We start from the raw sequence: 25,122 nt of genomic DNA on the forward strand, positions 1-25,122 counted from the left end.
TGGTAGGTCTGATTTGGACTTGTCAACACAAGGGCGGCTACACACGGCTACCTCTCATGAGAGAGGGCAGCTCTTGAGGCCTATAAAAGGAGGCCTCTTCTACACACAAAAACGGATTGTGAAGCATTGTGGTGCATTGTGAAGTTGATGTGAGGTGGTGAGAGTGAAGCAAGGCGAGAGCTCCAAAATGGTATAATCCCTTTGTAATCTACTTCTTGTTTTGAAGTACTAAAGCCATTGAGTGAGTGGCTGCTTTCTCGTGAACGTAGCCCACATTGTGTGAACCACGTATATCGTGTGTACTCTCTCTCTCTCTCTCTCTCTCTCTCTCTCTCTCTCTCTCTCTCTTGTGTGTGAAAATTATCTCTCTCCATCAAGTAATCTACTCAATCATCTACTTAGCTACGTCATATTTCCTAACAAGAGGTTTATTAGGCGGTGAGCTCTCGGGTAGAAGGTCTATTATATGGTCATCATCCCCTCATTTTGGATTTAACTCCATAGGGATGTCATTGATAAATACATCTTGGAATCTATTTAGAAATTAGACTAGCTCTTCTTGATTCCTACCACTTTGTCTTGTTAAAACATTATCATCATCTAGAGACTCTTTTACAAAAATCATGTACGAGAAAACTAAGCTTTTCATTGACTTATCAAAATCAAGTGAATTTACAAGTGGTATAGTACGACGGGGCTCATTAGCATCTATAAACATGCTCTTTTCCCTATAGGTGAAGTAGATTCTCCTTTCAAGGAACTTCATGTTGGCAGCCATGCGGTTGAACCAGGTGTCCCTAGGATAACATCCTCATGTTGAAAAGGAGAGATAAAAAAGTATTCTTTGTCAATGTAGCTTTGGACATGAAGCCTCAACTTCCATATCAAGGGAGTAGCAGAGGCTTGCTATCTCTTGAAAGCTCCATCAGCAACTACAATATCTCCCATCTCAAAAGATTGAATGCCCAGCTTAATGGACAACTCCGTTGATATGAAGTTGTGAGTAGAGCCATGATCAAATAGGATGAAGGCAATATGTGCCCTCACCTTCCCCAAAGCATATGAAAGGGATGATCCTTTCTTTTGGAGCTTAAACCGTGGAAGCTCTAGGTGTCTCATTGCAGGCATTTCTTTTAAGACAAGAACAATAACCATGTCCTTGCTCCCCACACTTAAATTTATTTGTGATCTTTATGAAAAAAGCCTCTAGCTCTTCAAGAGAGAGTTTGTTTTTACCTTTGTAAAGTCCTTTCTCCTTGGTCTTTTCGTTCTTGTTGTTGGAATTTCCTTGGGAAAAACTTTGAGCATTGTTCTTCCTCTTTGCAACATTTTGATCTTTGTTTATATGGGCTTGGCATTCCTTTTAGCCCCTTGTTGAAAATTGATACAAGATGCAACCATAGTGGATGATTTTGGTGATAGAGCTAGGCCATTGGGAGTTGACACACTCGGCCATTTCTTAAGGTGATCCCGCACAAAATTGTTTCTTTTGCTTGGCGAAGTCTATCTTTTGAAAGACCGTTGCTTTGAGATGTAAGTCCAAAAACTTATCTACATATTTGTGGATAGACTCATTGGAAAGTAACTTCAAACTCCACCATTTGGTGAGCACTTTATCTTTGGTGTCACTTGCAAGGCTTCATGATGGAAACTCTTAGAGTTTTCCATGTTTTGGGAGCTTCACCATTGCCATGAAGGCTAGCCCATCATTGATGAGCAGATTTTTGAAAGTTTATCGCTACATGATGTAACTTGGAGGATTTAGTGAAGCGCTCGTCTCCAAAAGCCACATTAAATTGCTAGATGAAGGCCAATACTTTGTCAGTAGCACTGAAGGTGCCATCATAGATGAGAAAAGAGATACTCTTTCCTCCCTCTTTGAACTTCTTAAGCTTGTGGGGCCTTCTCCAAGTAGGATAGGATTTGCGATGTCCTCTCCTCTTGTATTCTCTAGGAGAATAACCGCTGCTTTCATCGAAAGAGGAGGAAGATGATGAAGAAGGAGAAGAGGGTGACCTCTTTCTCGCCTTTTTTTTCCTTTGTTTCCTCTGTTCCCTTTCACAGTGACAAGGAGAAGGACCTTTTCCTATTGGGTGGAGTTGGGGATCGTCAAGGCCCTCGTATTCTTGGAGCCACATCTTCATAGGAGATTCACTTCTTTCTCGTTCATTGGATTCCTCCTCTTCTCTTATCGGAGAGAGTCTTCTTTTGGAAGTCTCAACAAGAGGCTTCCTAAGCTCTCTCTCCTTGGAGAGGTATGAAGTTGTTGGGTAACTTCGTCTTGCAAGGCAAGGTTGCCCATAGCTTGTTGCAACCTAGTAACAAGATAGTTCATAAACATTGGGGCATTATCAACAACACCTTGAAGTGCAAAATCAAAGTTGTCAATATTCATTATACTCTCTTTATTATTGCCAACCATGCTAACTGAACCTATGTATAGGCTACTTTGTGCTTTGGTACCCTCAAAGACCTTAGTTTTCTACTCTTCTTTACCTTTGAAAATTAGCTCTCAAGCAGCCATGCCCATGGTTTATAGAGGTTGTTGATTGCAAAGAGTAGTGGAGAGGGTCTAGCATTGCTCGGTTGATTATGGTTTTTGTTGAGCTTGCTAGTAGCTCAATAATGGTTAAGGCAAGCCCCAAAAGATTCCATTATAACTCTATAGTTCCCAATTGTGTACCTAGAACTAAGTCCTTTTTCAACCAAGTTAATAGATCCATGTCCCACTTACCCTCTTGCAATGAACAGGTCCAACCTTTCATGAACAACTTAAGGACCTCTCTCCTTAAGAAAAGAGAAACCAATAGCTCTGATACCAATGTAATGGAATATGGCTGTAACATTGAATGTAGCAAAAACTGAAATAACAATAGTGAGCATTTCCTTTAAGAGAATTCTTAAAGAGCATAAGAAGAGTAAATGATTAAAGGTAGCAAGATGAACATACACCTAATTAGCTTGGCATGAAAATACTTGTAAAGAGAGAGAGAGAGAGAGAGAGAGAGAGAGAGAGAGAGAGAGAGAGAGAGAGAAAGGATTAGAAGCTAACCTTAAGATCTTTCAAGCTCCATTAGCTAGCATTGCTCTTTGACAGACCATCTCTCATTTGGACCCAATGACTTTGGTCCCGTACCGAGATAGATCCATAAGCACATTCTGTTGTTCTCATTTATTCTCCCACATTAAATGATTAGTTTAATATGAGAAATCATTTGGGTTATTTAGATATTAGATTTTATGACAAACACAATCTTGGTAGAGGATCTGCAAAGGAGAGATGCACAGTTAGAACATGTTAGTGGAGAGCTGGCAAAGTACAAAGAGATTTATGAGAAAGAAGTGATGGGCAGGCAAGTACAGGAGAGTATAGCCCAAAGCAGTAAGGTTTCCTTGGACTAGAAAGAAAAGAAACATCAATTATCACATTAGATTGCCAAAGAGTCAACATAATTAGCTCAAAAACAAAGGGTATCAATAGATGTGATCAAAGGGCCAATAGCTAATCAGAACAGATAGCTAGGTCTCATGCTAGCTTTTCCCATTGTCAGGGTACTCTTTGATGCTTCCAGTACCATAAGAGAACCTATGAGTATACATCATTGGTTGTACAATACCTAAGTATAGTACCTATGTGTTTACAATGGTGGGTTTAACCCACATTTGAGGATCTGCTGGTGGTCCAAGAATACCTTAATGGTACTTATGAGTTTACATTGGTGTATTTTGATCATCGACCTCTTTGGATATCTTGAAACTAATATTTACCTACAAGGTACATTTAGCCAAAATATTGGTAGTATTGAGGGACCTAGCCTATGCACTAAAGCACCTTCCGGTGCTTTTGTGTATACCTAGAGTACTTGTTTAGTATCATGCAGGCTTCCCAACTAGTGTAAAGATACACTACAAGAGGTTGTGTGCTCTTGTGATGCTGTTAGCGACGGAAATACACTGGGTTTTTATAACCCCCGGCGTCGCTAAAACCGTCGCTAATAGCGTCACTACGAGAGCGTCGCTATATGCGTCGCTATATAGAGACGCTCATAGCGACGGTCATAGCGACGGTTATAGCGACGTTTACACAGAAGTCTATAGTGACGCTCGTAGCGACGCTACAGAGGCATAAATAGCGACGGTTATAGCGACGCCCGAGAGATTTTTTTTTTGGTGACAGGGCATTGAATGCCCTGCCACCCATCAAGCATATTGTACTTGATTCACTTTTTAAAAAAAGTGCAAGGGTAGATAATAGACCCAAAATAGTCACCCACAAGACGCATTGTTTGCAAAATTGACAAGCGTAAAATTGACAATTGTACACATCATAGGCAAAATGAATTGATTGGCAAATGTAATAATGACAATTGTACAACATCATAGGCATAAAGAATTGATTGGCAAAATGAACTGCGGTGACAGATGTAATAATATACATGGTTCAAAAAGACGTATAAAATCCGTCTCATGATACATAAGCTATGAGAAACCCTAAACTAATGCTATCTAGCTACGGCTAAACTGACGTCGTCTAGTCAGACGTCTCATCGCGTCCAAGCGGCGTATTTGTCGGATTTTGCAAAAAAAGACAATAAGACAGCTTTCAGTAAGTATAAACATATAACGACATTTATAAAACAATACAAAAAATAGAAAAGAGTAAACCCTAATACTAACCATGCCGCCGCGAGAACTGAGAATGTCCATCAGGGCGTTTAAGCCCTTCCTGCCTGCGTACTCGCGCTCGTACGGTGTGGGATCACGTCCTGTCATCGACCACTGTCAAAACATACAAAGATTTCATTATGTTAGAATTAAAAAACTCATAAACCCTAAACTATTGAACATAAAGAGCAATGCGAAAACACTTACAAAATCGGCCTCAAATGATGCCCATCCACCGCTCCCCAAGTGGTGCGAGCTCCCTGCCTCTACTCGCGCTCTGGCTGCATCCTTTTGTTGCTTCCACTTGTCGGGATTCTCGCGCGCTGCTTTCTTCGCATTCTTCCAATCTTCTTTGGCCAATCAATCTGGCCTGTTCCACCCATGCTTGATTGCTTTTTGCACTTCGGAACGCTTGTGTTTGCAGTATTCGCGCATTCGAATCTTCATCAGGTCTTCATTGAAGCGCTGATCCCATGTTGGAACAGGAAACTCATCATGAAGTATGCTGATGACTCTGTTTTTTAAATCACTTGGTACTTCACTCCATTTTTTTAGTATGTAGTGTCTAAACAGCTGAGAGCAAAGACCACGCATGCGCGAGATCACCTTCTTGCCGTCATCATCCATGATGATGCCGCCGCTGAAGTCGACGGAGTAAGGCAAGCCCTCTGGCCGGTGACGCGTGAACCTGGGTGTCCCGGCAGGGGTCTCTAGCGGCGTGTCGATGGGGGTACGGACGTCTGGTGTCTCCACCGACGTCTGGGCCCCGAAGCGAGGAGTGTCGAGTGGGGTGGCTCCTGGCGGAGTAGGTAGAGGTGTGTAGCTGCTAGGAATAGTCAGCCGCGCAAAACCTGGTGTAGATGGCGATGTTGTGGCTGGTGTGGGGGCGGGCAAAGAAGGGGAGGGTAAAGAGCCTCGTCGAACACGATGCGGTGTGGAGGCATCGGCGGCGGAATCCCCACAACAACCGCCACCGCCACCACTAGAGCGCCGGTGTCTAGACGAGTGTGAAGATCGTCTCGTCGACGCCGAAGCTTCGGAGCGCGCCGAATGCTCTGAAAGAGAGGGAGATGCGGATGGAGTAGGAACGCGCGATGATGCACAAGAGCGATGACGCTCCACGTACCACTGTCTCTGCTGCGGTGACAAAGAAGAAAGAAACTCCTCATCATCCATACCTGCATTAAACACACGAATATTTAAACTTAATATTGAATGAATAGAGTAGACAATGACGCAAAGACCATTAAATACAATGACGTAATGACGCATATAAATACAATGACGCAATGAATTGAGTGATAGAAGAGGCAAGTCGAAAACTCAGAATTTTCAATCAAAAGATGTGAGCGCGAGTAGAAAAGAGCGTTATACACCATGGAAGGTACTTAGAGAGCCAGAGCTTTTACAACACGGAGCAAAATTGTTCAAATACAATATTTGTGGCTTTAAGAGATCTCTCTCTCATCCTCGCATAACTCAGCATAACTTCCTATATCTATATAGAGCTCTCCGTTTAAACACATATCCTCTGTTTCATTTTGTAGCTCCTCTGCATGCACCCCATATAGAGTAGTAGCATCTTGATGCTCGTCTGGCACCACCGCAGCGGCTTCTGATTGAGCATCTTCTCTGATCTCCTCCATTGATGCCGTTGTGATTGGCACATGGTAGTCTTCATACGTCCTTGCACTACGAGGGGCTACCTCTATGACGTACCACTAGTTTGATGTAGACTTTGTAGGATGAAATATTACCTGCCAGAGCCACATAACTTACATGAGAGCTTTCAAGCACATAACTTGTAAAAGGGGGATGTTAACTATTTATATACTTACTTGTTCACAATGCTCGGGTAGTACGAAAGTGTCTCTTAGGTCAGTCCATTTCTTAGTAGAATCCACCTCAAGAAAACCAGACTCTCCTCTACGCACAGTAGCGTTGCGACCCTCCATGATTATCTTGAACCATTGCACGTCGAACAAGTCGACAAAAAATCCTCTGTAATCGATCCTCAAAATCTCTTGTAGCGTGCCGAAGTAAGTGAGTTCCGCCACCACAGGATCTGCATCAGAGGAACGTCGTCGACTAGATTGTTCAAATTTTACCATGATTCCACAATCTTGAGTAAAACGCTTTTTGTCGATCCGTCCCACCCGAAAATGTCGACCTGGCACAATCAAGCTTAGCCATAGGTGCCCCTTCTTCGTAGTCAACCACGGGGGAATGTTGTAGTTGACGATGACAACGGGCCATACACTGTAAGATGTTGATCTTTGACCAAATGGATTTACGCCATCCATAGCCAGGCCTAAGCGCAAATTTCGAGCTTCCCTGGCAAAATCTGACCATGTTCCATCTTTATGTTTCCAGGCTGCGCAATCTGCAAGAATTCGTAGCACACCATCCGAAGATTTATTCTCCTCATGCCATGATGCTAGGGCGGCCATGGACTTACATTCGAAGAAATGCTTGATGCGAGGAAGCATAGGAAAATGTCGCAAAACCTTTTGTGGAATTTTTGTCCCGTGGAGATCTACTCGATATCTTTCGGAATCACATTTCGGACACTTCTCCATGTCTATGTATTCCCCTCTGAAAAGAATGCAGTCATTAGGACAAGCGTGGATAGAATTGTAATCCATCCCCAAGTTTCGCAAAATCTTTCTTGCTTCATCTCGAGAATCTGGCATCACATTGTCAGCTGGTAGTATGTGCTCTTTAAGCAATCTACACAACATAAAAATACGATACAGTTGTGTAAAAATCTATCAGATCATTATACATTTAGAGTTTTATTAAAGTAAACTAATTGTAATAGATCACCTGAAAAGCGCTATGACGCTAGTGTCACTCCATCCAAACTTTGCCTGCATGTTGAGAAGAACCAGGAGTGCTTTCAATCTAGACATACGTGCTCCATTATACAATGGCGTATCGGCTTCACTTTTCATATCATCATAGATAAGCCTTTCTGAACCCATGATCGTCTCGATCATTTCATCAATCTCGGGCTCAAACATTGCCTCGTTGGGAATGTGCTCTGCATGATCATCCCCCGAGCTGTCAGAGGCTACATCTTGTGGCCTCACATATGCTGCTTGACCAAAGCGCCTGCGAACACGTCTATTGGGTTGCAAGATTGCTGCTTGTTGGCCAGCGTCAGAGTCCGACGAGTTATAATTGGCAACAACTCGATCTATAATAGATGGATCGAACTCACCAAATTCGCGAACGTGCTACAAAGAAACACGTCTTGTCCGTCGCACAGCATGCTTGCATTGATTACAAGGACATAAGACCCTCGTTGAGAGATAGGTGTTTCGGTTGGACGGTCCCACATCCTCGTCACTACTCATAATGAGGATAAAAATCTTATAACCTGGATAACAAATTTAATATTCTATTGGCATTCTTCGTCTTATCTCTCTCTCTCTCTCTCTCTCTCTCTCTCTCTCTACCTCACATTCTCTAGTCATGTCCAATCCCCGCACACCTCGGTCTAGAGTTGCACGGAGATCAGAACCACCGGGTTATAATCTCGTCTTTATTGGTCAATACCTATATTTGTGGGTACAAGAAATCTACAGACCCACGTCTACATGATACTGCATGTAGTGGACAAAACCCCTTTGCCTCTTCTCTAGCTGTAGCACTTCACAGCATCTTAACATCTTTTCACAGTAGATCTTTTCACTGTTCGTCTAACTCTATACCCTAAACCGTAAGTAATTCTTGCGTGGACTCGATCTAACGTAAATAAGCGTAAATCTAAATAAACGTAAATCTAACCAAAAATAAATCTAAATCTAATTTAACGTAAGTCTACATCTAACCTAATCTTTAACGTCTTTTGGGATAGTTTCCTACAACGTTAAAACTCTCTTCTTCTTGTGTGTGTGTGTGTGTGTGTGTGTGTGTGTGTGTGTGTGTGTGTGTGTGGGTAAACCTAAATAAACCTAAGTCTAATCTAATATAACATAAATCTAAATCTAACGTAAATTATGTTATATTAAAAACAAAGAACTAAACTAACATGGATTATAAGAACCTTAAAACTGATTTAACACATAATTTTTCACATAACTCGGCAAGAGTTGGCATTCTCATCACTAAAGATGTGAGAGTTAACTTCCGGCGGTGACGCTGCCTCATCTCCATCCACATCTGACGACAGCAATTGGCCCTTTGGACCGTTCTTGCTCTTGTTACTAACTTTGAAGTTGCTGTTGAATGACTAGAGGTTGTCTAGATGGTCATTGTCGGGGATGTAGTGACTCTTGCCGCCCTGAAGATCCACCTTCTTCCCTATCTTCTGAAGAGCCCACCATGAGTGAAGGCAGCAATACCCTATATTCCATTGAGGGCTTTCTTCACCCGCTTCATGCAGGCATCGCAGTCTATGGAGACCTAAATCTAATCTAATATAACGTAAATATAAATCTAGCGTAAATAAACGTAAATCTAACTAAAAATAAACCTAAATCTAATCTAATTTAACTTAAATAAACCTAATCTAATTTAACGTAAGTCTACATCTAACCTAATCTTTAACATCTTTTAGGATAGTTTCCTACGACGTTATAACTCTCTTCTTCTTGTGTGTGTGCGCGTGTGTGGATGTGTGTGCCAATAAAAAGAGATAAATGGTATAACCTTTCTATCACCCATGCCAAGTATGATAGATTGGTTATGCCATTTCCCTCTTGAATAATAGGTGTTGAGTTCAACTCCTCGTCGGCTAGATCTTTAGGTCTTTTAATTTTAATTAGTTTCCTACGACGTTAAATTAGTTTCTCTCTCTTTCTCTTTCAATGTGTGTGCGTTTTTTTTGTTTATGCATGTTTTCTCTCTCTTTTCCTCTCTCAATGTGTGCGTTTTTTGTTTATGCATGTTCTCTCTCTCTTCTCCTCTCTCAATGTGTGCGTTTTTTGTTTATGCATGCTCTCTCTCTCTCTTTTCCTCTCTCAATGTGTGTGTGTGCATTCTTTGTTTATGTATGTGTGTGTGCGTTTTTGTTTATGTTTGTACTCCTTCTCTCTCTCTCTCTCTCTCTCTCTCTCTCTCAAAAACACTATGTGTGTGTGTGTGTGTGTGTGAGAGAGAGAGAGAGAGAGAGAGAGGGAGAGAGAAAGAGGGGAAGGGAACATGAGAGTGAGGAGAGGGAAGGAGCATACCTGGCTCTCCTTCCTCTCCTCGTGTGTGTGTGTGTGTGTGTGTGTGTGTGTGTGGAGAAGAAAGAGAGAGAGAGAGAGAGAGAGAGAGAGAGAGAGAGAGAGGGAGAGCGTTACCTGCTCCTTGCTTGAGGGCGCCGAAAAACTCAGATCAAAGATCTAAGTTTTTGGGCGCTCTCTGTTATTTTTTTAGCCCAGCCGGCGTCGCTATGAGCGTCGCAAATTTGCGACACTCATAGCGACGCCGGGAATTTTTTTTTGAGCGTCGCTGTGTGAGCGTCGCTAATATGAATAACCTCTTGTAGTGATACTATTGATATATGCAAGTACCTTAAGAGACGTATGAGTACTTATTGGTGTTTCTAGAGTATATATGCCCAAAATTTTGTATTACATGCCAGTTGTAGCTTCTAATCCTTAATTAGATAGTATTGGCACACATGATAGTATTCCCCCATTAGGAATAGTTTCAAGAGAGGTGAACAAATCATGATGAGATGCAATGTGTAGTTAGACCACTGTCAGTAGAAAACGCAATCTACATATTATGTAATCCATGCATGCATCATGAATATATGGGTTGTAATGACACTACACACTAAAAGCCCATTTTACATCATACAAAACATTTACAAAATTTGCATTTGAAGAAGCATCAACAATGGATGCTTTTGCCTCTTTATTATAATCCTTTTTTACCTTAATCTTAGAAAAATTTCTTGATGAGATGATTGTTTGCCTTTTTATCTTCTTATTACCTTTATTTCCGAACTTCACAAACCTAGTGTTATTTGAAGAGTCAATGTCTGCAAGGGCAAGCTTGCTACTTACAAAAGCATTGGACGTGCAATAGGGGTATTCTTCTTTTGTTATGCAACCGCAAATGTATGTTTAACAACGAACTGATTAGCCTTGATTTCTATAAAACAAGCTTATTGTAGTAATGCAAAGATAAGACCATCAACCTTCACATCATCAGGTTTATTTTTTGCTACAAGCCTAAAGATAGGGGAAATTTTGATAAGAATATGGAAAAACAACAAGAATTTTTTTCACAAGAGTACTGGCAAGAATGACCTCACGAATTGAAATTAGTTTCTCATTGAGACCTTTAATATCCATAAGAAACACATCCATTATCCTCCTTGTGCATGACTTTGCACTCTAGCTCCTAAAGTAGGTAAGCAACATTTTCCAAATTAGAATATACATGCAAGCAAGCTACTCCATCTCACACCTATTTTACTATTGGTGCTAAGAAAATGTGTGGACTACTGGAAAGTGCCATCAACACATGAGGCTACATATCCTTAGAATCCCAACATGCTTGCTTAGTAGTAGGCAAAACAACACTAGTGATAGAGCTACTAGAACTTGCACCATCATCCAAAGTATCTTTATCCATAGAACCTAATCTTACACCATAACTATGCACAATGTTCGGAACGCCCTTTGTAACAAGGAAATGTTGCATCATGTATGCCCAAAGGGGGTGATTATCCCCATCCAACTCATCCTCAAGGGACAATCGTGGGAAACATCATTATCATTAGTCATGGTTGGCCACTATTTGATGCAAAAGTTTTCTTTGTCGAAAGCTACACATAACTAACTTGTGCTATAGAGAAAAAACAAAGAAGATCAAAACATTATTTTTTTGGAAAAAATTTCACACTTAAAAAGACCTTCACAAATGGACAAAATGCATAGTGCTACAAGTAGGGAAAATGGAGTCCAAAATGAGCTTAAATCAATATTTTTTATACCGAGCTATACGAGCATGCCCAATGTCACCATATAGATGCTCACCAATAATCACCTCAATATGAGAGCATGAGCCGCAAAGTGCTGCTCAAGATGACAAAGCTTGCTTTCATACCAATTTTTGAAATACATCTACAAGAATGTATACAAACATGGAGAAGATAAAGAGCACATAACATGGAAAGTGGTATTGTTAGGTGTGCTAATACAAAGATAAGGCTTGACCTAGATTGATGGGGATATATACAAGCCAAGGAAGAAAACGTCTAGCAAGGGAAAAAGATTCCTAACGATCCTAACCATGTTCACACACATCATTACCATAATATGGTAACATTAGATAATATTATTTTACCATAAAGCTAGGATATTTTCTTATGTTCTAGACCTTACATAAGTGCCTAACCTCATCATGAGATGTGATCTTATTATATTTTTTATTACTATCGTAGGAGAATGGTTACATATACAAAGATTCGCCGCTTGAGGCATGTACAATATGAATATGTGCAAATTTATCGCATGAAGTAGCACATTTTTTTCTTTATTTGAAAATTTGTCTCGTAATATAGCATAAGTCCAAATTTTTCTATAATTTGCTACATAAATTCATAATATGTGCGTATTTTCAGCATGAGGCAACACAAGTTGATTCTCATATGCAAACTCATTGCATGAGGCAACAAAACAATTCATATCTATGTAGTACTGACTTGTTGCATGAGGTAGCAAAACATCCATATTCACCACATGAGGCAATACAATTCTCTACCGCATGTGTAAATTCACCACATGAGCTAGCATATGTATTCTATAATTGTGCATAATTACTACATGAGGTATCAAAAGTGCATGTAGACTCAACACCCACCTTTGCAAAGCATATTGATAAGTAAGAAGACTTCAGGGAAAATTTTTGACATGTGCATGCATTGTGCAATCATTTTGGTGTGACCAGTGATGCCTTGATGTGTAAAGACATGATGTATCTTACTAATGCTTGTGGTATGGGATGCAATAAGTGTTGATATGTGGTTAACAAAAGGTATATGCACATTTTTCTTGAAAGATTTCCTCCAATTTACCATAGAGAAAGAACTTGGCATGTCCCTCCTTTAAAAAACCCGTCTACTAAGCGATCAAAATCAGCATCATAGTAGTGAACCTCAAAGGACATATAAAGAAGAAACAACACATGTTAAGCCTAAATCCATTCCAATAAAATGATTCAATTCATAAAGGTTCTTTTGAATAGTCCATACTTATACTTGAGCTATCAACGTCTATATGGATTCCATCCTTGTAAATAATATGGTTTATTGTACCAAACTCTTTCTTTTTGCAGTTTATGTATATCTAATGATTACATAGATTGAATTAAACAAAATTTGATATCATCAAAGAAATCTCCTTTGTAAGTTCAATGCTTAAAAGAATTTGATCCAGCACTTGATTAAATACGGATGGTGCATTAGCGTAAGAGACTCTATATGGAGAGTGGTTAGGAAAACAACTTCCACAAAAAATCTCTATCTTGTGGCCATTCTCTCCTCAACAAGAAGGAATTGCCTCTAAATGGATTAAGCAAAGCATCGACGTTCTTAGCAAAAAACAATCAAAGACATGTGTTCTCTTTAGATGAGATAGACTTTTGAAGTTTGACATTGGCTACATGAAAACAACCATGATATATAATCGAAATTGTATTGCTATTATTAGAAACTTGAAGTGTAATATCTTTATGTCTATGTTAAAGGTTAAACGATCCTCAATTCTTTTTGGTCCACTTATCATTGAGCATGCATTTGAGATTTACCAATTGATGGAGTACTTCTTTACTTCAAATGCTATATCTACTTACAATATAGAACCCATCTCTTAAGGTTGGTAATGAATATCAAAGAATGATGTGGTAGTCTATAGCGCACATCAAAGGGTAATGACGAAGCACATAGATTTTCTACAATATGAGCTAGATATGAGAAAAATGGATACAACTTTGTGCACGCAAGAGAGATAGATAGATAGATACATAGATTGCGTTATCGTCCATGGAGGTCACATATGACCTATGGGACCGAATACAAAACATTACAACGGGTTCCTTCTAATTGGGTTGTAGCATACATCTCAGTTAAGGACCGAGGGTCCAAAGGGAAGACAAAAGCAAATCCTAAGAGGGGGCAGGTGAGAGGGAAGCCAGCTTGGGAGTTCGAAACTCCTGGATAATGGCCTTACCTCCTTGATACACTTCCCATTTTCTTGCTACTTGTGCTTTATGTACTTTTTCAAGTTCTACTTTCTTGTGTTTGAGTTGAGTAGGTGTGAGATCTTCTGCAAACCAGTATCCAGTGTCCTTGAGAAGCTTTGATTGCTCGAGTAGTTTGATTCGAGCCGCTTGGGTCTTGAAGGTGAGGATGGCATGGTTGGTTCGATGCTCGTGCGCAAGAGTGGTAATTGACTCTTCATCCCATTGGACCATGGGGATTGCTACTTGGATTTGAGGAAGGGACTTATGGAATGCGAGGTCACCCTCCCCTTTCCAATCATTGGCAAACCCACCAATGCGAACATTGAGGGCAATGTTGTCTTGGCGTTGCTGTTCTCGTAGTGAAAATGCTACACGAATCTTCAACCTTGCGGGAGACGACTTTGTGCACTTCAGTTCCAACTTTCTTTGTGAGGGTGGTCTCTACCTCCGCCTTGGCTTTAGTGAGCATGGCTTCCATGTGTTCCACCTCTTCGGTTTTGCACTTTTCTACTGCTATGAGACGACATTCGATTGCGGCAAGTCGTTGTTTTAACTTGTCATTCTCCTTGCGAAGCCTCTCGACTTCATGCCAAAGCTGGGTTGTGTTGTCCGCTTTTGGTGGAGTTGCCACGACTCCGAAAAATGCAAGCTTTCCTCGGGATGAGGCCCGAGTGGTCATGGCTTTACCACTGGTTAGCTTGCCAGGCTTTGGTGCTTCATGTGCACAAGGCACAATCAATTATTAATGTAAAGCATTGCTGAATCAAAGATTCCTTGTTGCAGGCCACGGGTTAACGCAAGGCACTGCTAAAATGAGATTCTCTATTGTAGCGCGTCAGAGGTCACTCCTAGCGAGGTCGTGCAGGCGGGTTGCAGCGTCACGAGAGGGCCGCGCGGCTGCCTGGTGGGCTGGGTGTAGGGCAGGGCTTTGGGAGCTAACACCCCCCCCCCCAAAGCTGCCCTTACATCTGGGGGGAGACGGGGGAAGAGTAGGTCTGGTTTGGTTCGCAGAGAGAAGCAGAGCTAGGGTGAGAGTGAGAGAGAGAGAGAGAGAGAGAGCAAGCGAGGACACTTTAAAGAGAGAAAAAAACGTAGAGGGAAAATAAAGGAAAAGAGAAACACATATATACAATGTGAAGTCAACCACCTCTTATATAGACACAAAAGGTCTTTTGACTTTCCACCTTTCGTATGTCTTTTGACTTTCCACCCTTCATGTATCTTTTCATTTCCTAACTCACTAATATGTTTTGAAAGTCTTTTTATTTTTCCAAGATTGGGGAGACCTAAAGAGAAACAAAAACGCTAAAGGAAAAATAAAGGAGAAGAGAAACACAAAGGCACAATGTGAAGATGACCACCTCTTTATATGGACACAAAAGGTCTTTTGACTTCCCACCTTCATTTGTCTTTTGACTTTCCACCTTTGTGTGTCTTTTGACTTTCACCTTCATGTGTCTTTTTATTTTCTAAACTCACCCTTCACTTACGCACTTAATATGTTTTGAAAGACCTTTTATTTTTCCAAGATTGGGGATACTAATAAATCTCAAAGAAAAATCTTGAGATCTCGAGTTGTTGTATAGAACCAGTTTCAAATATGATGAAGCACCTTAGTCTTGAATCATTCCCCAAGCATAGCATATTAGAGAACCTTGTGAGACCTGATAATCATGATGGATAACAATAGGTCCTTTTTGGCTCCCATGGTAGTGCATGCCCAAGTGTCATCTAATTTTCCACGCCTAAAGCATTTATGCTCTTTATTTGTCTTTCAAGCTCTATTGGAGATAGCTTCTTATTACCTCTTCTTATGGTGGTAATTTTCTTTGGAACGCCTATCAAATATTTCTCCGCCTTGAAAACCTTCCCCTTTGATAGAGCATTTTGGCACTGTCAAAACAAGTGTCCCACTAACTTAAAGTCATAAGCTAAAGGGAAGGGGCTAGGGAAAGGCTCAATGGCAAGTGCCACATGCACAACATGCATAGGGCTCTCTATAGGGTTAGGAGCCTATGTAAGAGAGGGATGGATAGGAAGAGTATCAAGTTGGGAGTCCCCTTCATAGAGATTTGAAATTGGTATCAGAGCCTACGTGAGCTTTGGTATGATACTTGATAGTGCTTTAGTGAAGGTTGTTGCCACATGCTTCCACACGACAAGGAAAAATTATTTTTAAAATAAGGGTGAAAATCCATAAAAGCTCTAAAATACGAGCTACATACAAAGCAATAACAAAAAATTATTGTAGAGTACTAGGCCCAAGCCATGGTGCATACTAGCATTCCAATGATCTCAAGGACAAGGTTCAATAGCCAAGACATAGAAGAGGATCCATCACATATTGTTGCATGTATAGATGGTTGAGTTTAAGAATGTTAGTCGATCACTATGGCGGATGCTGGAGAGGGGGAATGGGGAACACACCCAAAACACAACATAGGCTACCTCTCTATAGCCCAGGGCATTCATAACACCCCTCTTCTCTCAAAAACACCTTGAGAAAAGACAAATTACACTAGCAAACCACCACGTACACCCCTCCCCCCTCCGGAAAGATCACCACCCAACACACACATACCATCACGTTTCATCCCAGCCCTTTCAACATACCCAACCACTCTATCTCACTCTCTTTACACAAGCACCACTGGTTTGGGGGGGCACACACATCCACTGTGCTGAAACCATGGAACACAACCAGAGTAGGATAAAGAGAAGGGGGGAAGGGAGAACGACACTAGACATGGCAAGAATGGGCTTGGTTTTGCTTCAAAAAAACCCTTTATAGCATCACCAATGCCAAAACTATGGCTATCTCCAAGAAAAAATGCCTCATGGTTTTGATAGGCACAGACCTCTGTTTAAAAACCTCTATATAGACTTCCTTGGCTCCCAAAAAGCCCCTAAAATGATTAATTTTTTTTTCCTTTTAGGGGAGCTCTAAATTTATCTTCAATCCCTCTCTCTTGCTTAACTATCATGGGAGCACCCTTCTCACCCGAGCACTAGCAAGGTCGCTAGTGGGTGGAGGTGTACTTCCTCTTGATTATTAATAAAAAGGAGGGAGGGTCCCCCCCCCCCCCCCCTCATGTGATCAAACCCCTATGGAGCACCACCGAGCTCCAACAAATGCCAAAGAGTAGCATTGCATGGCCAAGAGCTACCCACCGCGTGCCCAAAAATCGCCTAGCAGCGCCGTCAATGTGGAGTGGGGGAGAGGAGCCATCACTTGGAGGTCTCTCTCACTTTGGTTGATTACAAAAGTGCCTCAAGGCACTATATATACAATGGACCTCTATACTGCACTCCCGCATGAGGGATTCCCATTGTGCCATGTGGAAGCTTGCCAAGGGTTGCACCTCCAAGACTCCAAAACTATCCTCAAACTTCACCAAAAACACCCACTTTTTAGTGCCTCTTTGAACTCCCCCAGTTTCTTTACGTGGTAATCCAATGGATGAGCCATAAAGCCCAAATGAAGCTTCACCTTGCCAACTCCATACTCCCGGACCCTTTTGCATTTTGAGGTTTTTGCAACGGCAATCCTCTTGATCCAAAAATGAGAAAAAACATCTAGCATCATCCTACCTGCAAAAACTGCTTCCGACCTTGACCGCATATACCTCCACAGTCCAAGCTTCAATGGATGCGCTGTCACTTTTACTAGATTTCATACACTGTACATCACCCCTAAAACCCTGGTGACCTCTAAAAACCCTTGTTCGCACGCCTACGGAGGCAACCCATCTAGCATAGACCTCGCCTCCATAACAACACTTCCATGACTTATACCTTGGGCATTTGGACTTTGATTGCCGACCCAAAAATACCAACACGCTCCATAATGTGAGCACTTCAGACCCACGCACTCATCTCTACTCTGACCATCCATGTATACCCATGCAACTTAGCAAGGATTTGTAAAGCACTCCATCGTGAAATTGCAATAACTCTCACCTCGTAGCTCCGATTGAGGAGCCATCTAAACCCACTTGGAGAGCACCTTGAAGACCACATCTTGCTACATATTTCCAGATCTTGGGACACATTGATCCATCAATCTGTTTGGCCATTATAAAGCATTTTTGGCCTTAAAAAACACCTCAAGAATGCATACCAGCAACCACCTATCTGTCCAGGAACTTCCTACTTGCTCTAGCACTCTGGCTTGCACCCTGAAGCATACATACCCATGCCTATGCCACTTCTAGCCTCGACCATCTTTGGCTGCACCATCATTGAACAACCCCCTTGTCGAACATTCATATTCAACCAAGAACATATTGAAATGAGAACATGCACCATCATTGCCCAACCCCCTTGCTGAACATTCATGTTCAACCAAGGACAGGCTTATTGAGCTTGAAACTAAAACCCCTAGCAATCACTAAGCAAACTAAAAAAACCGCAATTGTATATACAAAATATGTACAAGGTTTTATCTCCATCGCATGTTATCTTTCTTTAGTTGGGTTGCTCCTCTCCCTTGACCACAATTTGATGCACATTAGGCACCAAACCTCTATCAAAGTACAGCTCGAGCCGCACACCATTCACCCTGTGCCTAAGAAGCTTGTCGTTCTTGCCCGCACCATGGTATGTCTCATTAGGAAAACCTTTATGCACCTTGTATGGACATGTCCACTCCTCCTTGAACTTATTCTAGAAAGTGAAATCAAGGTAGCTTTCATACTTCATCACTAGGTTGCATTCTCATATCTCCTTGTCTGGGAGGTTTTAGGTGAAATTTGTAACTGGCTTCTCTCATTCCATGGCTGCTTCTCTACCCATCCACAAGGCTTCAAGGCTAGCAATCAGATATTGTAAAACATCCTACTAAGTGCCCATACCCTTCAATGCCCCTAGATGTGCATGCACTAGTAGCACCGTCTCTTTGCCACCATAAATGAGCTCAAATGGAGTAGATTTTGTGGCCACCTTGTAGGATGTCTTGTACGCCCATAAGCACTTCTCAAAGTTAGCTTCCCACTCTATCTCTTGTTTGTACACATACTTCGCAAGCATCTTGATGATCTATCCATTGGCACTCTCTACTAGACCATTGCATTGGGGGTGATAGGGTGATGAAAATTGGTGTTGGATACCCAACTTCTCGACTAAAGCACATGCAAACTTGCTTCAAGAACCTTGACCTCTATTATAAATGAGCACCCAGGGCACTCCAAAATGGCAACATATACAATAAAAAACATCCAGTATTTGCATGTTCATGCTGACCACTTCCACCACAAATGCAATATCGAGACGTGTAGCCACCATAGCATACATCAAACTACCAACAATTGAAGCATGCAAAACCTTGAACATTTTAGCCTTTTTATCATCAGATGTAGGGTTGTCCACTGCACTAAGTTGCACATATGGAGGCAATGGTACACCAATTGCTTCCCCCTCTCCATATGGAAATGCTCCAAAATCTTGGATACATATTCCTGCTGCAACAGATAAAGGAGGCCTTTTGACTTGTTCCTAAATATACGAATTCCAAGCATATGATTGGCCTCATCGATATCCTTCATATCAAAGCTCTTGTGTAGGCTTTGCCTCAACATGTCCAATGCATGAACATTTCAAAAAATCAATTTGACTCCAGTTGAACCCTTGAGATTGCATGAATGTATAAAATTTCCATTCCATTCTCGGCGTGCCTATTTCAGCCCATACAAACTCCTTTTGAGTTTACATACCATCTTTTCCTTCCCTTTTGTGACATAACCTTTAGGATGTTGCATATAGATTTACTTATGAAAATCACCTTGTAAAAATGCGTCTTTTACATCCATCTATATGAGTTCCCAATCCCTTGATGCAACCAAGCCCAAAACAATCGGCAAAGTAGTCATCTTAACTATGGGGGAAAAGATCTCATCAAAATCAGTTTCATGTTCCTGCTTGTGCCTTGTACTTTATCGAGGAACTAGAAGTTACTTCCTTTTTGTAAACCCATTTGCATGACGAAAATTTATATGCTTTTGGCAAATGCACCAAATCCCAAGTATCATCTTTCTCTAGAGATTCCATTTTTGACAGCATGGCCCTATACCATTTCTGATTGTCCGGACTAGCGGATGCTTCCTTGAAGCAAGACCGTTCACTGCAATCTGTGAACATGACATGATCATCACAAGAAACAAATCTATCCATCTGTCTTGATGATTGGGTTGACCTCCAAACCAAAGGTTCCATATTTCCAACTTGCTGTCTAGCTTGCAAATCTGTAGCTTGCTATCTTGACATTTCAGACTGTCAGACTCATCGAGCACATTTCCATCCGACGACGGAAATTGGCATCGACATTCCCATTCTACACCAACAGGCATGTTACAGGGGGTTTATGAGCCCACATATAGAAGTTTCTCTAGGTTTTCAGCATTTACAGGCACAATGCCTTTCAGGTAACTTTTGGCAGTCATTTTGACAACAGTTTCTCTACGGACAGATGCGTTGATGGATGCATGTTTGTTTGAGCACACCTAATGCTATTGAGCTCTTTTGAGAGCAGATATCCCTACAACGATCCTTTTTACTGCGAGCAATAGTTCTTGCCGCCTGTTCGTGCACAGTCACTCATGTACGTTGAGTTGTGGTCATTCCCTACGTACGTTGTTTGTGGCACCGATTTGGCGTGATACTTTGGCAATTTTTTTGGTCGTTTCTGAGACTCGGATCAGAAGCACCCTTTCTGAGATTGTGGCTAATCATTTTGAGTCTGGTTTAGCCTTTGGAGGGTCGTTGCATGAGGTTTTCTTTGAGTTGGGGTATTCTCGAATGCCGAGATACCTTCGGTGATAAAGGTAGGTGGAGTTCCCCTCTTATGGTACCCTCACCATAGGATATGTATCTAGACGATTTCTTTTGTTTTTGACACCGATTTGGCGATCACACAGTAGTTGATTTTGAGCAGTTTATGTCTAGTGGTTGTTTTGAGTAATTTATTTGCTTACTTTTGTCCTGTCGAGTTTGAGAGTTTGCTCCCCGTATAGAAGAGACTCTGTCAGACTTTTCCCACGATTTCATTTTATGCGTTTTTGGCACACTTGACCGTTCTTAGACAGTGATTTTACTACATTTGGTTTGAGTTTTTGCTCATGTTATAGGGGAAACTTTGCCGAAATTATCCTAGGAAATTTGCCATAAGTTTTTGGCCACATTATCTTGAGTCATGGTTGCGAGTAGTGCTTTCAAAAGAGAAGAGTACTACATAAAAAGTTTGATGGCACAAACTTTGCTATTTGGCAATAATGTATGCAAGATGTCTTGATTAACAACCGCTTGATAGCACCCTTGCATGAAAGAAGAGAAAATGCGTACATTGATGAACAATGGGAAGACTTGAATGAGTATGCCATGGCGACCATTCGCCTACACCTTGGTGAATCCATTAATTAACCATAGTGGATAAGGCCAATGCAAAAGATTTATGGGATGCTCTATGTGCAGCATGGGATGGCAACAATGCCTTGAACAAGGTTTTCTTGATGAAGAAGCTTATGCGCATGAATATGAAAGAAGGTGCTAATGTTAGTTCTCACTTGATTGAGTTCAACAACATATCTTCACAGATTACTTCAAAAGGTTTCAATTTTGATGATGAAATGAAGGCCATTTTCTTGCTATGTTCGCTACCATCATCATGGGATACCTTCAACACAGCCTAATGGCAAGCTAGTTTTCAACGATGTTGCTAGTGTGTTGCTCACTAAGGAGATTCGACATCAATCTCTTGATGGGAGTGGGCATGGTGATGCGTATGTGGCTAGTGGCAATCGTGAAAGCAGGTCATGGCAGCGATTGTTCTCAGGATCGCAGGCAAGGTCAAGAGTTGCGGAAAAGACATGAGAAATGTTGAGTGTTACTACTGTCATAAAAAGGGACACTTGAAGAAAGATTTCCGCACAATGTAGTGTGATAAGGGCAAGGAGAAAGTGAATTTCGACAAACCTAAAAGCAACATGAAAATTGAAGAGATTAATGTGGTTGAGTCTCCAGTAATTGAGATAGTTTTTGACGTGCCAAATGATGTGTTGATTTTCACATTGTATTTGAATCCTAATGCATTGTTAGCTCTTGACGAGTGTTATGCGCAGATTTGTATTGTGGACTCAAGTGCTAGCTTTCACGTGACTCCTCACAAGGAGTGTTTTTTTACGTACACTGCCATGCATGGCACAATGAAGCGAGGCAACTCTAATGAGCTTGATACATGCGGTGTGGGAAGCATCAAGTTTTCTATGCGTGATGGTACAGAGTTTATGTTGCACAATGTCAGACATGTACCCAAATTAACAAAGAGTCGAATAGCTGGATGATTTGGATTACACTACAATATTTACTCATGGTTCTTGGATTATAAATAAGGGGAATTTGGTCATGTACTCACGTTATGTCTCTTCTATGAGAGAGAATTCTATTTGTGTAGCTAAGCTTCCGTCTACAGAGTTGTGGCATAGCCGGCTGGGTCATGTGAGTCAGAAGGGAATGAAAGTCTTGCAACATTCTGGTTATATCCCTGTGTTAGATTACTCCAACTTCTCTTTATGTGAGCATTGTATCTATGGTAAATAGACTAGTTTGACATCAACGCCTTTGGACAAGGAGTTAGGGAGTACTCTAGATCTTGTTCATTGCGACTTGTGCGGACCCAGTCAAGTCTCTAGGGAGAGTAACATACTTCTTGACATTCATAGATGACTCTTCTAGAAAGGTGTGGGTTAATCTCTTGAAGCATAAGAGCAATGTCTTTAGTGTCTTTCAAAATTTCTTAGCCCTGGTCAAAAACCAATCGGGTAGAAAGCTTAAAGCTTTGCGAAGTGACAATGGAGGCGAGTACATCACCTACAAGTTCAGGGACTTTTGCATTAAAAAAGGCATTAGAAGACAGTACCACGCCTTACACACCCGCCCAAAACTTGGTTGAGAGGATGAATAGAACCATTCAGGAACGGGTCACTTCTATGCTGTCTATGGCCAACTTACCTCAAGAATTTTGGGGAGGAGCTATTATAACGGCTTCTTATTTGATCAATCGGTCAGCTAGTACACCACTAAAGTACAAGGTTCCACAAGATATGTGGACGGACAAACAACCCAATTATGACAGATTACGTGTATTTGAGTGTGAGACAGGTGCCAAAAGCGCTTAGACAAAAGTTGGACCCCAAATCATACAAGTGCATCTTCATTGGATATGGTGCGGATGGAGAGATGGGATATTGTCTCTGGCACGTGGAATCTAAGAAGGTTATATGCAGCTCGCAGGTGATATTCAACGAGTCTAAGACACATAGACAGCCAGTGAAAGACATTGAGTACTGCAGCCTACGGTTTGAGGATGTTGCCTCGCCACCAGTTACACATAATGTTGGAGATGCTAGTGATGCACCTTCCACTAGTACACACACACACACACACACACACAACACATGTTGCTCCAAAGAGAGAAAAATCTAGCAGTCATGCACTGCAAAGATCTACTTGTACATCTCATGCACGTGAGCATTTTGAGCCAAGATTGGACTATTTGCTAGTCATTGACTCGGGTGAGCCCACTTGCTACAAAGAGGCCATTCAAATGGACGATAGCGTGAAGTGGGAAGAAGCTATGCAATATGAGTATAACTTGATCTTAGCAAATGAAATTTGGGAATTGATGAGTTGCTTGCGGGTAAACAATCATTGCCATGCAAATGGGTGTACAAGAAGAAGTATACCACAGATGATCCCAAGCCTAAGTATAAGGCTCGATTGGTTGCTAAAGGGTTCAAGCAAACGAAGGCGTGGATTTTGATAAAATCTTTTCTTATGTGGTCAAGATGACTACATTGCATCTTGTGCTTGGTCTACTAGCCATTGAGGACATGAAATTGGTCCAAATGGATGTGAAGGCAACGGGGATCTTGACAAGGATGTCTACATGAAACAACCAAAAGGTTTTTCGATAAAGCCTGAGAAGCCAACATGGACATAACTGGCGTGTAGACTCAAGAAGGCTTTGTATGGGTTAAAGCAAGGCTCAAGGCAATGATACATCAAGTCTGATAAGTACATTTAGTCCCAGGGTTACGTACGAAGCCAAGAGGATCATTGCTTGTACACAAGGAGGTTGACCGATGGTTCCCTCATCATTTTGATTTTGTACGTGTATGATATGCTCATAGCTGAGAAGTCAAAAGATGAGATTGCACTTCTCAAGGAGGCCTTGAACCCGCCTTAAGCAAGCAATTCTCTATGAAATATTTGGGATGCACACCACTTTCTTGGTATGCATATCAAGAGAGATCGAAAATGTGCTATACTTGAACTTTTGCGGGAAGACTATGTTCACAAGGTCTTGCAACATTTTAATATGCAAGGGGGGAAAGCATAGATACCCCAACTTAGCAAGCATGATTGTCCCAATCGGATGCTGAAAAGGTAGAGATAACAAAGGTGCCATATTCTTTCGCAGTTGGGAGTCTCATCTTTGCCATGGTTAGCACACAGTCAGACATTGCATATGCAATGGGAGTGGCCAGTAGAGTATATGGAAAATCCAGGAAGACACAATTGGGAAGCTGTGAAGCACATCTTGAGATACATCAAGGGCTCAGCTAGAAAGTGCTTACCCTTTGGGAACAGTGATGCATCCATAGTTGGATACACAGATTCGGATTATCCAGGTTGTGTGGGCACTAGGTGATCCACATTTGGCTACATTTTCTTGTTCATCAGAGTGGCAGTCTCTTGGAGATCATGTCTCCAGAATTGCACTTCATCTTCCACCATTGAGGCAGAATATGTTGCAGTTTCCAATTCCAGTAAGAAAGCTGTGTGGTTATCTCGTCTAGTGGGAGACCTTGGTATACACCAGACTCTAATGCTACATTGCGACAATCAGATTGCGATTGCATTAGCAAAGAATGCCATGTTTCACTCCAAGTCGAAACACATAGAGGTCAGGTATCATGTGATACAGGATATTTTGGCTAGCAAACGCATTGAGTTAGTCAAAGTTCACACGGATGAAAATCCAGCAGATGCTCTAACAAAGAGCTTAGCCTTAGAGCGGTTTGCACATTGCATAGAGATGATGAGCGTAGGTTGAAGCTACAATCCTGCTTCACATTTGTACAATTGTACATAATAGCCCCTACATTGTTTAGCCACTTGGGCCACGTTGGCCTTCAAGTAGAAGATTGTTAGGGTTTTAGGCCAAGTGGCCAGTGGCCGGCCGTCCATCTTCTATTCTTTGTTTATTATGTCAAT

The sequence above is a fragment of the Adiantum capillus-veneris genome, chromosome 17, assembly GCF_014529385.1.
Source record: "Adiantum capillus-veneris isolate H3 chromosome 17, ASM1452938v2, whole genome shotgun sequence".
NCBI lineage: Eukaryota > Viridiplantae > Streptophyta > Polypodiopsida > Polypodiales > Pteridaceae > Adiantum > Adiantum capillus-veneris.